Consider the following 14993-nt stretch of genomic DNA (forward strand, 5'->3'; position numbering starts at 1 on the left):
CTCCGCCTCCTGGGTTCAAGCAATTCTCCTGCCTTAGCCTCCTGAGTAGCTGGGATACAGGTGCCTGCCACCACACCCAGCTAATTTTTGTATTTTTAGTAGAGACAGGGTTTCATCATGTTGGCTGAGCTGGTCTTGAACTCCTGACCTCAGGTGATCCATCTGCCTCGGCCTCCCAAAGTGCTGGGATTACAGGCATGAGCCACCACACCCGGCCTAAACCTGCTATTTTTAAAAACAAAAATATACACGGTTGCATGCATCTCCATCACGTCCTCTTTCAAACCTGTGGATCCTGTGGCTTCAGTAGACATCCTAACTGTTACTGGCTTGATGTATAGCCCCCTGAAGCCAGATCCTTACTGGGGTATGATTAGGGCTGAATGGAATTGGGACAACCGGACGGCCAGCCTGCTTTGTGTTCACTGGAGGTGGGGGAGTGCTGACCCACTGGTGTGGCACAGCAGAGCAATGCTGAGGCGTATCACAAAACGTGATTATTAACCAGTAGTGCACGGAGCTGCACTGGGCATTTTCTTTGAAGAGTGACTACTTTAGTGATGTGTCTGTAGGGGAGAGGGTGAGGTGGCATAGCCTCAGTGATTTAAATCTTTTTAGTCACGTATATGATCTCTGCCTATGATGACAATCAGGATTTCTCAGATTTTCTTCTTACTCTGATATTTAGCACCAGGACCAAGTCGTATCTGTTGAGTCCACTTGTGATGGTGGAGGTCTGTTATCTCCATATAGAGAGTTTAATGGCCCTGTAGACACAATATAAAGCATGGCCCTTGAGCAGGAGACTTAAGGTTGGCTGGGCACGGTGGCTCACACCTGTAATCCCAGCACTTTGGGAGGCTGAGGCAGGTGATCACTTGAGGTCAGGGGTTTGAGTCCAGCTGGCCAACATGGTAAAACTCTGTCTCTACTAAAAATACAAAAATTAGCCAGGCATGGTGGCAGGTACCTGCAATCCCAGCTACTTGGGAGGCTGAGGCAGGAGAATCGCTTGAACCCTGGGGGTGGAAGTTGAAGTAAGTTGAGAGACGCCACTGCACTCCAGCCTGGGCAACAGAGTGAGACTCTGTCTTAAAAAAAAAAAAGAATATTAAGGCAGAGGCAGCAGGAATGTGTATGTTTCTCTTGTTGGATTCATCGTCTTCTCTCCTAGCTAAGGAGCTGCATGGGAGTAATTGTGCTGGTTTCTGTTAGATGGATACCTGCATGTTCTCAGATGGAGCAGAGATCAGACCCTCTTCTCACTAATACGTCATCCAAATTGCTAGCAGTTTCAGCAGTGGTCCAGAAAATGGTAAAATCTCTGTTCGATGAGTAAGGTCAAGGAGTTTCCCCTTGGAGTTACAGGGGATCATCTCAAGACCAGGAGCCTCTGCACAGGAGACACAAGCATCCCGTGAACATGGAGGACAACACATGGCTTCAAATCATACTTGGCCATGTATGCAGAATCTCTCTAAGATTTCTGTTGCAAATTCGCAGATCACCACGCTAGTCCCTAAGGGCATAGCTACTCCTGGTTAGTCAGAGTGAAGGAGGTAGAGGTCAAAAGCATAGATTGCTTCCAGAACTGCAGTCCCTAAACAGAATATTCAAATAGGGCTAAGGAGCCTCATTCTAAAGTCAGAAAGTGACTGTAATTTACCTGGTAATTAGATACGCTCAGAAGTAACTTCTGACTTTTCCCATCAATTTCTAGGCTCCCTTAACACCTGTAATAGCTGGACAAAGGAATAAAGTCGTGCTGCCCTTGGTGGAAGTTTGGACCCATCCCCAGAGAACTGTATATGCTTCCTGCTTCCAAATAATATGTGTAATCCTATGGGGGCTGACTGGTAGACTTACTTTTTTTTCTGATTCAAAATGCCATTCCTGTATATTATTAAAATTTGGAAAGTACATAAAGATATAAAGAAATTTTAAAGCACCACACAATCCCACTACTAAGAGTTAGGGTCTAAAATATTGTGGTCTGTCCTCTTGAGCTTTTTTCTAGGTGTAAATGAGCTAGGATCAGCTGCACTCAGAGCCCATAAACCCAGGTTCACTTTCAAAGTCGTGTTCAGGAACTCCTCCTTGCATTCTACCTGATGGGGATCAGATCTTTTCGACCTACCAGTTATACACACACACACACACATAAATACACACACTCAGAAGATCTTGGTGTTAGATTAAAAAAAAAAAAGACCCTGATGGCTTGCAGAATTGACATACCACAAAAATGTACAATGCACTTTTATGGGGTACACAGAGGTGGTTTGTCTTATAAATAGATGGTGGATCCAAGGATTAATTTACAGAAAAAAAGCTTTGAAACTTTTAATAGATATATAGCAATTTTAAAACATTACACTTTATACAACTTTTGTTATTTTTTTTTAACAGAGATGAGGTCTCACTATGTTGCCCAGGCTGGTCTCAAACTCCTGATCTCAAGTGATCCTCCTGCCTCGGACCCCCAAAATGCTAGGATTGCAGGCATGAGCCACCACACCCAGCCAACTTTATACAACTTTTAAAGAGAGAAATTAAGAAATGTAATTAAAGTTCTGAATAAATGCCCCAAGAATAATGACATCCTGAAGTCTCTTTCACCTGAGCCTTCAAAGGCATGAAGCACAATGACAAAAGTAGGGATGAACACATGAGGAAAAAAGAAAAAAAAAAGTTGTGCCTCTATAAAAGCCACCCACCAAACACAGGACAAACATGAAAGTAGATGATGAGAGACTAACACTTCAGTACAAAAAAGGGTGCTTTATAGGATCTTAAACTATCTCCACTCAATATTTTTCATGAGGATGCTGTACTTATTACCGATACATCTGACTTTGTTACTTCTTTCCATTTCTGCTGCATTTCAATCTGAGAAAGTCATAAATTCTTGAAGCTCTTAGTATTTTTTCTCTCTCTTCTGGGAAGGTTAGAAAGATGACAATGATAAATGCATAAATAACCAGCAGGGAGGGAAGGTGCATCATTACATTTAGAAACACCTGACTGTCCTAGCTTTTTATTATTTTAATAAAGAGGAAGGTTATTAAAGGATATTTTAGAACTACAGAAAAATCAATAATAATAAAAACTAGTATCTGTATGTGATGTTAGAGTTCACAAGCACTATCATCAATTTCCATTTAATTCTTGTATTAGTCCATTCTCACACTGCTATAAAGATTATTACCCAAGAGTGGGAAATTATGAAGGAAAGAGATTTCATTGACTCACAGCTCTGCAGGCGTTAACGGGAAGCATGGCTAAGAGGTCTCAGGAAACTTAAAACCACGGCGGAAGGCAAAAGGGAAGCAGGCACCTTTCACCTGATGGTTTTAAAGCCATCAGCTCTCATAAGAACTAACTTACTATTATGAGAACAGCATGGGGAAACCACCCCCAAGATCCATGAACCATCCCCAGGATGCAATCACCTCCTACCTGGTCCCTCCACTGACATGTGGAGATTACAGTTTGAGATGAGATTGCGTTGGGGACACGGTCCCAAACCATATCAATTCTTAAGCAATTTTGTGACATAGATTTTTTTTATTATACCCACTTTATAATTTACTAAATTCATTGAAGTACATAAAGACATCATACAGCCATCGGGGGATAACTCAGTAGGCTTCTTGGTCTAATTCTGTGATCCTCAACCAGGACTGATCTCTCCACCTCTAGCAGACATCGGCAGTGTCTGGAGACATTTTTGGTTGTTACCACTAGGTAGTGCTATTGGCATCTAGTGGGTGAGACCAGGGATACTGCTAAACAATGCACACGACAGCCCGTCACAACAAAGTCTCATCCAGTCGGAGTGTCAGTAGTGCTGAGATTCAGAAACACTGGTATGTTCTACACTTTCATTAGGGTCCTGATGAAACTCTTAAAACTTGGTGTGGCGGTTTGTCTAAACAGCATCCTTTCTCTCATTGTTCTTGCCGTCAGAACCTTTTATTCGGGGAAGGGCACCCTATTCTCAGTTTAGGAGTAAATATTGATTAGACTAGATTAACCATGGTAATCCCATTTCCTGTCAGCAGTTGATTATCAGGGATGGGCATGTGACCTGGTTCTGACCAATAAGACACGAAGGGGGATCTGCTAGAGGGATGGGTTCTGGAAAGTATGTTTATAGTTTTTTTTTTTTTTGAGATGTTGAAATTATTTTTAGGAAGGCTAAGAACTAAAATCATTTATATACGTATGATGAGACAACAAGGGATGCCAAAATAATTTAGAAAGAATATAGTTACTAAAATTGCTAGCAAAGGCAAAAAATAAATTAAAAAGTAAACCCAAAACAAATTTTAGAGATACCATGCCTTATAGAACTTCTAGAATTGATAGATTTTAAATTTATGGACCATTTCCTTGAACTGAAATTAATAGCAGAGACTTTCCAATCCAGGCAAAAAAATCTACTTTTCTTCCTCCAGAATCAGAGAAATCAATGAAGTGAAACATGAAAGATTAATGTGAGGTGCCCTCTACTGAAAGCATAAATTTTGATGCAATCAGAGAAAAACATTATGAGAGAGGATGATCATTAAGTTAATATCTTCCAATTACCTACACTTGTCCCTCAGGGTAAGTCACTGAGTTATGAATGGGGTTTGTTCAACTACAATAGTCCTTCCTACCCACATAAGATTCTTAAATCCCCTTCTATCAGAGAATAACTCTTGTAGTAAATTAGGATTCCTAACGGGAGTATCAAGAGCTCTCAGTAGTATTGAGGTTAAATCACTCTTTCCAGCAATAAACGTTATTTCTGAAAAGTAAAACTGAAATCGAACTTGTGTCAGTTAAGTGTCATTGCAAAGTTTTAAACTGTGCTCAGTGTATAAAGGTTTTATTTTTCCCCAGTAGTACTGAGGTATAATTGACAAAAAAAATTGTATATATTTAAGGTGTACCATTTGATGTTTTGACACATATATGCATTGTGAAATGATTATCATAATAAAGCTAAGTAGCATATCCATCACCTCACATGGTGACCATTTCCTTTTGTAGTGAGAACACCACACAGTGAAATGGTCACTTCTGTGGGCTGCCTGTTTGGTGATGGAAGCTCAGCTTGCAGCAGATGTGAAAGTAAAACAACTTGAGTAGGACTTGCAATTAGAGAAAAAAACTTTTCTGAGCTCTATGGTCAGAAGTCAGCTTAATTAAAAAGCTGATATTCAGGATATAGTGTTTTCTCTTTTTTTTTGGAAAAAAAAAGGGCCTTCTGCTTTTAGTCAACTGAAATCTCCTTTAAGACCTTTTTTTTGGCCTGGTGATGTGGCTCACGACTGTAATTCCAGCACTTTGGGAGGCCAAGGCAGGTGGATTACTTGAGGTCAGGAGTTCGAAACCAGCCTGACCAACATAGTAAAACCCTGTCTCTACTAAAAATACAAACATTAGCCAGGTGTGGTGGCGCACATCTATAGTCTCAGCTACTTGGGAGGCTGAGACAGGAGAATCGTTTGAACCCAGGAGGTGGAGTTTGCAGTGAGCCGAGACTGCAACACTGCACTCCAGCCTGGGCGACAAAACAAGAAAGACTCTGTCTCAAAAAAAAAAAAAGTTTTTTTGTTTGGCGCCTTTCTTGTTGGCTTGATTTTTGCCTCTGTAACTTGTTCTTCCATTTCCTTCCATGCCTGTTCTTCCTTCCTTTTGCCATCTTTGATATCACACGAAAAAAACCTAGGGGAGACGTCTAGAGACCCTGAGACCCCTTAAGGAACAGAGAAAAATGTGCCATCCGTCCCCTTTAAGGAGTCTTCTGCCTTCCTTGTGGAGTTCCAAGAATCATTGGAAGGTTTGCCTTCAGTCTAAAGTTCTGCTGTCTCTTGAATTGAGTTCCCTGAACTCTTTGGCTTTTGGGAGTAGTACCAGGAATTGCTTTGGACTCAGACAACATGACCTTTGAGTGTGTGATGGCTGATAAGTCACTGGTGAGGGCTGCAGTTTTGGAAGTAGCTCATAGCATTTACAATGAGTGGTTATTACGGCTGGGGGCTACTCGTTTCTTTGTGCATTTAGATAAGAAAAGCATGATCTGCAAGCAAAAAACAAACAGCCACATTAAAGGGTGGGAAAAGGATATGAACAGACACTTTTCAAAAGAAGACATACACATGGCCAACAAGTATATGAAAAAGTGCTCAACATCACTAATCAGAGAAGTACAAATTAAAACCACAATGAGATACCATCCCCCACCAGTCAGAATGGCTAATATTAAAATGTCAAAAAGTAACAGATGCTGGTGAGGTTGTGGAGAAAAGGTAACACTTATCAGGTTGTGCAGAAAAGGTAGCACTGATTCACTGCTGGTGGGAATGTAAGTTAGTTCAGTCACTGTAGAAAACAGCCTGGTGATTTCTCAAACAATTTAAAACAAAATGACCATTTGACCCAGCAGTCCTATTATTGGGTGTATACCCAAAGGAATATAAATTATTCTACCATAAAGACACATGCATGCATGTGTTCATTGCAGCACTATTCACAATAGCAAAGATATGGAATCAACCTAGGTGCCCATCAATGATAGACTGGATTAAAAAAAATATACAAATGGAATACTATGCAGCCATAAAAAAGAACAAGATCATGTCCTTTGCAGCAACATGGCTAGAGCTGGAGGCCATTGTCCTAAGCAAACTAACACAGGAACAGAAAACATAATACCACATGTTCTCACTTATAAGTTGGTGCTAAACATTGAGTACACATGGACACATAAAAGGGAACAACAGACACCGGGATCTACTTAAGGGTAAAGGGTGGGAGGATGGTAAGGATTGAAAAACTACCTCTCAGGTACTATGCTTATTACCTGGGTGATGAACTAACCTGTACACCAAACCCCTGTGACATGTAGTTTACCTATCTAACAAACCTGAACATACACCCAAAACATAAAAGTTAAAAAATAATAAAAAAACTAAACCACTGTACGGGATTGATTAATTAAGTAATATGTAGGTATCAGGCATATGTGATCAATCCCTTCATTTGTTTATATCGGAGGAAGGATGGGATCCAGCCCCATTCACCTAGGAGAACCGCAGAGGTAGCAACACTCAGGACCTTGATATTGGATCTCCTGGAAGTCCATTTGTAGTGAGGGTCTTCCCTTCAGGGTAAATATAATTTTTAGCACTGAAGAAGGTTTAAGTTTTATGTATAGTCTAGGCCATAGGTGCTGGAGACCATAACTAGTAAGGCTAAGCCTATGGGGTGGCTTTGCAGGCTGCGAAGGATAATGGGTAGTATGGATGCTAAAATGAAATGTAAATTCAAGGTTATAAGGATGCTCATGATGAATACTGACAGCATTATACCTTCTAGACATAGAAATGAGACATTAGATGAGATCGGTAAATTATTATTCCTGCTAGAGATGTAATGAAGGCCAAGGTGATATTAATATAGATAGAAGGCATTTAGTAATTATGAGTAATCATAATTTAATGAGTCAAAATCATTTGTTTTGGTTTAAACTCATTACCAATTCAATTCATTCTAGTCCGTTTTGGATTCATTCATGGGCTAATCCTAGGGCTAAGACAGTAATTAAAATGAGTACTATAATAAGTACTAATTTTAGGCTGTTCATTTGGAAGGGAAGAGAAGACCCTCACTGCAATCAGGCATCCAGGACAGTGATCATATGGTCCCACACTGCCTCTTCCTCCTTCCTGGGTCCTGCATTTAACTTCCTAATCTCTGCTGGTAGCAATATTAACTGAGTATTCAAGACTCTCAGGGACCCTCTCAAAAAAAAAAGAAAAAAGAAAAGGAAGAAAAGCATGGTTTGGTCACCTGCAGGCTATAGAAATGCTTGCCAATGAGGGATAAGACTCCCAGAGGGGATGGGCTGACCAGAGTGGGCTGACTGGCATTGGGTTGGCCAGCAGCCTCAGGGGGCTATTCTGACAGTGGAGTACACTGTGGAAGCATTGCACTGGCTAGTCCCATGGTGCTTCCCTCTTTTTGGGGACCTAGGATTCAGTGTGAAAATGGGATTCTTGATTTGGGGGTATCTAAGTGCTCTACCTTCCAGCCGTGGCTGTTTTTCACACACGTATGAAGCCCTGGAAGCTGCAAATGCTTTCCTTGCCCTTTTCATCAAAGGACTCCACCTTGAAGTCAGTAATCTCATGAATAAACAAGCTAAGTGGAAAAGACCACATATCAAGCTCAATCAGTTTCCAAAATACAACTTTCTGACATTTAGTTGGCCATTTTGAAACTCTTTGTAAATAAAATTTATGTCTATAAAAGAAATCCCCATTTGTAAGCGCATCTCTCTCTCTGCTCCTAAACCATTAGAAATTGCAAGATGAAGACATTGACTTAATATTTACATAACAAACCTTACCTTCGTGTAAGATATTTTTCCTGGTAAGCTTGTCTTGACTGGGCCTTTACCTGTGTCCTTCTTTGCCTCAGCAAATAATGGTTTTAAACCTAAGTTCCGTGCCTTTGAGATACAAACTTTAATCTGCGAGTCATGTCTTTGGAAGTGCAAATTTAGGGTTGCCTAGCTAACAATTATTTTGGGGAACTGAACGGGCAATCAAGAGATTGATTGTCTAAAGTGTGAAGGGAAACTATTTGAAAACTGTCAAATGAAGACCTTTATAAAGCTATTGTGTCCGGAATTTATTCCTTCTGGTAGGTTCTTGGTCTCACTGACTTCAAGAATGAAGCTGCGGACCTTTGCGGTGAGTGTTACAGCTCTTAAAGATGGTGTGTCTGGAGTTTGTTCCTTCAGATGTTCAGATGTGGCCTCTGGAGTTTCTTCCTTCCAGTGGGTTCATGGTCTCGCTGACTTCAGGAGTGAAGCTGCAGACCTTCGCAGTGAGTGTTACAGCTATTAAAGGTGGTGCCTCCGGAGTTGTTTGTCCCTCCTGGTGGGTTCGTGGTCTCGCTGACTTCAGGAATGAAGCCACAGACCCGGGCGGTGAGTGTTACAGCTTATAAAGGTAGTGAGGACCCAAAGAGAGAGGAGCAGCAAGATTTATTGTGAAGAGCGAAGAACAAAGCTTCCACAGCGTGGAAGGGGACCCCAGCAGGTTGCCACTGCTGGCTTGGGTGACCAGCTGTTATTCCCTTATTTGGCCCCACACACGTCCTACTGATTGGTCCATTTTAGAGAGCGCTGATTGGTCCATTTTATAGAGTACTGATTGGTCAATTTTACAGAGTACTGATTGGTGCGTTTACAATCCTTTAGCCAGACACAGAGCGAGATTGGTGTGCTTTTACAGAGTGCTGATTGGTGCATTTACAATCCTTTAGCTACACACTGAGTGCTGATTGGTGCGTTTTTACAGAGTGCTGATTGGTGCATTTACAATCCTTTAGCTAGAGACAAAAGTTCTCCAAGTCCTCACTCCACCCAGGATGTCCAGCTGGCACCAGCTCTCACTATAAGATCTGCTTCTGTCATATGTCTGTATGTTTATATGCTTGTATGTATGTACATTTCACTACCCAAATATATGAAAGAGCTCTAATTAATTAGCATAAAGAAAAAGTAAATGCTGAAATAAAATATGTCAGGAAAATAGAAATGACCTCAGATGCCTTTTATGTCATGTGTCTTTAGTAATTTTGGGAAAATAAAACTAGTTTTTATGTTGTTGGTAAAATAAAATAGAAATGTCTTCAGAATCATCAGAGTTAAATATAACTGAGGCATTTTCACCTAGATCTACTGGTAAGATTAGGCTATCTCTCCTAGATTTTTAAGGTCACAAAATGTTACTTCTGTGACATTTTTGATACTTCTTTGACTTTTCTGTGAGCTTATGTCTTGGAGCCATTAGATTTCAGACTCTAAACAAATGGCCACAGTGAGGCCTGGGGACATATGTGGATTTCTCGCTGGCCCAGTTGTGACTCCTGGCTATGCTGGGAAGGGTCGGACGTTATCCTCACAGCTCTGTCCTCCATTGTGAGCTCTACAATTGGTGTGTACATTCAAGACCCAAATGGGCCCTACCCTTTATAGCCGTCCTTGTGATATAGGAGTTAAGAAGAAATTACTTAGGCAGATAGTAAGGGCATGGGAGTCCTAGGTAAGGCTTTCCTTTTTAATGAAAAGCAGCCCCAAATCATTTTCTAACAAAGAACAGCCTGCAGGCTGGGAGCTTGCACGGGTGAATGCCGGCAGGAAATATGGGCTAGACACATTCAAGATGGTGGCTCTATCTTCCCTTCTCTGCCAGATACCTGTACTGTAAAGGAGCAGACAAGATGGTGCCAATCAACTGGAAAGTCCATTTGCATAAGAAAATTAGGGTGGGGCAACCAGCCTTCCCCACGCCCTATATAGACATCATACCTGATCTAACCAATTTGTGAGCCCTATGTAAATCAGACACCACTTTCTCCTGCCTGCCTATAACTCTGGGGGACTTGCCTTGATCCCTGACTTTGTCCTCTGGCTCCTTGAGGTTAGGTATCCACTGTGTTGGCAGGGGGTCGAGGTACTCCCGGACCATTGGTCACTACATTCTGATGGGTGGTGTCAGCGAAAGCATTTCATAGTGCGGTTACAGCAAGATCCATTCTTGCTCACACGTGCCAGCAGCAGTGGTAGTGGCAGCATGGTAGGTTGCATGCTTGTCAGCTGAGGCAGAGTGCTAGCAGGTGCCAGAGTGCCTGCCTCCCTTCATCATAGTGGTGGAGGCAATGCAGCTGTGGGGGTGGGAGCTTGGTGGAGAAGCCTGATTGCAATTGTGTGCATGGTCATACTGGTGGTGGTATTGGCCTGGGGGTAGGGTGCTGGCAGACAACACAGGTCTGTGTGCCTTCTCTGTGCCCTGTAAGCAGGAGTGGTTGTTCGGGGCAGGTGAGGATCCACTGTTCTCTGTGCCTAGTTTCACTCCCTCAGCAGTGTTAGCACAGGAGTGGGGCACTGGCGGGGGCAGGGCTGGCTGGCTCTGTGCCTGCCAAGGCTCCATCTCCAATGATGGTTTGCGGAGGGAGGAGTGGCAGACTGTACTCCCGCCACAGCAGTGGCAGGGCACGGTGCACACATACTCGCCTGCTGGCGGATCAAGGAAAGCAAAATCTGCCCATTCAGACACATGCCAGCAAAGCAATGTGAGGAGTTGCACTGGGCCCTGGGGAAGCTGCAGTGTGGAGAGGGTGCATGCAGGCTGGTGCACAGGCATGGGGGCCGCCATGCTGGAGCTCCTCGCAGGTTAGGTATAGTGTGCCAGTGCAGAAGCTATGATGCAGCCCCCGGGGCCCTGCAAGCAGGTGTGGCCAGGCTGGGGCCCTGGGAGAGTCCAGCAGGCCGAGGGGTGCTCAGGTTGGACTGGCCCTATTTGATGGGCAAGACCACCCTGCAGAGTTCAGGACTGACAGTTCTCCAAGGGCTAAAGGCTCCTATGGGAGCAAGTGGAGCCTAGGGTGATGGCCATCCCTGGCCCTGCTCTGCTACAGATGCTCCCGGACCAAACCCTCTGGGCTCCACATCAGCTGGTTTGCTGCCCCCTACTTCTCTAAGCAGCTCTCCCTGCCAACTTGTGTCTATGGTGGCTGAAGGGTCTCCTTCTGCTGGAGTTCCAGAGACTCGTGGTGAAAGTGAGTTGCTCCATACAGTTCAACTCAGCTGTTCCCCTGGAGCTGCTGGGGCACAGGGACAAGACCAGGTATGCAGTAGACCCATGTAGGGTTCCCAGGTTTCCCCCTCTCAGTTCACCTTCTGTGTGTTCCCTCTGTTCACTCACTGCCTTCCCTCTGGAGAATACCAGTCATCTCGGTCCCTTGGTGGCAGCTGTTTTACCTGGCTGCATCTAGTCAGCCGTCTTGCCCCCACTCAAAAACTTCTTAATGTTAATGTGGGAAAAACTGAATGCTATTCCTCTAAGATCTTTACAAGGCAAAGATGCGCACTCTTGCCATTTCTATTCAATATAGGACTGGATGTATGAGCAAGAGCAATTAGTCGAGAAAAAAATAAAAAGTACACAAGCCCTTTTTTCATGTGTGTTGGCCGCATAAATGTCCTCTTTTGAGAAGTGTCTGTTCATGTCCTTTGTCCACTTTTTAATGGGGTTGCTTGTTTTTTTCTGGTAAACTTGTTTAAGTTCCTTATAGATGCTGGATATTAGACCTTTGATGCATAGATTGCAAAAATTTTCTCCCATTCTGTAGGTTATTTGTTCACTCTGATGACAGTTTCTTTTGCTTTAATTAGAAATTATAGAAATTATAAATTACTTTGGGCAGCATGGCCATTTTCATGATATTAGATAGCTCTTTTGTTTAATTAGACCCCATTTGTCAGTTTTTGCTTCTGTTGCCATTGCTTTTGATGTTTTCATCATGAAATCTTTGCCCATGTCTATTTCCTGAATAGTGTTGCCTAGATTTTCTTCTAGGGTTTTTATAGTTTTGGGTTTTATATTTAAGTCTTTAATCCATCTTGACTTAATTTTTGTATAAGGCTTAAGGAAGGGGTCTAGTTTCATTTTTCTGTGTATGGCTAGCCAGTTCTCCCAGCACCTTTTATTAAATAGGGAATTATTTTGCCATTGCTTGTTTTTGTCAGGTTTGTTGAAGATTAGATGATTGTAGATGTGTGGTCTTATTTTTGAGTTCTCTATTCTGTTACATTGGTCTATGTGTCCATTTTTGTATCAGTACCATGCTGTTTTGGTTATTGTAACCTTGTAGTATGATTTGAAGGTGGGTAGTGTGATGCTTCCAGCTTTGTTCTTTTTGCTTAGCATTGTCTTAGCTATCCAGGCTCTTGTTTTGGTTCCATATGAATTTTAAAATAGTTTTTTTTCTAATTCTTTGAAGAATGTCAGTATGTCAGTGGTAGCTTGATGAGAATAGCATAGAAATTATAAATTAATTTGGGCAGTATGGCCATTTTCACGATATTGATTCTTCCTATCCATGAGCTCACCATCACTGATCATTAGAGAAATGCAAGTCAAAACCACAGTGAGATACCATCTCTTGCCAGTCAGAATGGCGGTTATTAAAATATCAAGAAAAACAGACGCCAGTGAGGCTGCAGAGAGATAGGAATGCTTTTCCACTGTTGGTGGGAATGTAAGTTAGTTCAATCATTGTGGAAGACGGTGTGGCAATTCCTCAAAGTCCTAGAATCAGAAATACCATTTGACCCATCAATCCCATTCCTGGGTATATACCCAAAGGAATATAAATCATTCTATCGTAAAGATACATGCATGTATATGTTCATTGCAGCACTATTCACAATAGCAAAGACATGGAATCAACCCAAATACCTGTCATTGGCAGACTAAACAAAGAAACTGTGGCACGTGTAGACCATGGAATACTATGCAGCCGTAAAAAGGAATGAGATCATGTCCTTTGCAGGGACATGGATGGAGCTGAAAGCCATTATCCTCAGTAAACTGACACAGGAGCAGAAAACCAAACACTGCATGTTCTGATTCATAAGGGGGAGCTGAACAATGAGAACACATGGACATAGGGAGGGGAGCAAGACACACTGGGGCCTGTTGGGGTGAGGAGGGTGGGGGTATGGGGAAGGAGCGCATCAGGAAAAATAGCTAATGCATGATGGGCTTAATACTTAGATGATAGGTTGATAGGTGCAGCAAACCACCATGGCACATATTTACCTATGTAACAAACCTGCACATCCTACACATGTACCCCAGGACTTAAAATAAACAGAAACAGAAACAAAAAAAGGAAGTAAAAAATAAGCCTAAAAGGAAAAAGTAAATTTTTTTCTATTTGCCGATGACGTGATCCTACATATAGAAAACTCAAAACACGTCATAAAAATTGTTAAATCCAGTAAAGTAGCAGGATACAGAATCAACATACAAAAATCAGTTGCATTTCTTTACACCAGTAATGATCTATCTGAAAAAGAAATCAGGAAAACACAATCCATCATAATAGCATCAAAAAGAATAAAATAGATGGTGGAACAAGGTGGCCAAATAGAACCTTCCAGTACTCATTCCCCTGCAGGGACATCAAGTTCAACAAATATCCTCACGAGCCCAGGCGGCACAGTGCGAAGACAGAATCTACCTCCTTAGGAAGTAAAAGGAATGTTAGTGTGGGATTTTGCACTGGAGGCTAGTGCTGACCCCACTGCAGTGGAACACAGCACTGGGCAGAGCCTCCAAGGCCCTTGATTCTAGGCTGGAGGCCACAGAGGGAGCATTTAGACCCCAGCCCCAGGTCAGAGGGAAATCTGCTACCTCAGCAGGAGGAATCCAAGTTCCACGTCGCTTCACAACCACCTAACTAAAGTGGCCTTCCGCCAGACCCTAAAACAAAGATTTGCATTCAGGTAGATTATTTGGAAGATGATTTAAGGACGTACCAGTGCAGGAGTGGGACAGTGAGACCAGGGCAGTTTGAGAATCAATAAAGGGTACATCATTGGCAAGTTACCTGTGAACAAAGGGAGCATAATCCCACTGGACAACACCAGGAGGCAGTGTTATACAAGCCTAAGAGTAATTCCACCTGACCAGGTACAGCACAAAGATATGTAGCCTCCAACTCCCATCATCCTGGGCTGACTAGTAGTCCCAGACCCATAGTTTTCAAGTCTGTCTAGCCTGCCTGAGGACATGCCAAGAGAAAGCCTTCACATAGAGTCCTGAGTTCACGTGGCAGGACGCCAGAGGCATGTTCTAGAACAGTAGGTGCCGAAGGCACAGCACAAGGGAACACTCACTGGTGGAATGTTCTCAAAACAAAGAAATGATAAATATTTGAAGTGATAGATGTGCTAATTATCATGATTTGATCATTACACAATGTATATATGTATGAGGACACCACATTGTACCCTGTAAACATGTATATTGTGTCAATAAAGAAAAAAAAATTATGTTGTATAGAGAAAAATGCATAAGAAACAGCAAGAGTTGTAGATCAATACCATGAATGTAAATAAAAAACACCAGCATAAACAA

Source organism: Gorilla gorilla, chromosome 7 (genome assembly GCF_029281585.2).
Source record: "Gorilla gorilla gorilla isolate KB3781 chromosome 7, NHGRI_mGorGor1-v2.1_pri, whole genome shotgun sequence".
Classification (NCBI taxonomy): domain Eukaryota; kingdom Metazoa; phylum Chordata; class Mammalia; order Primates; family Hominidae; genus Gorilla; species Gorilla gorilla.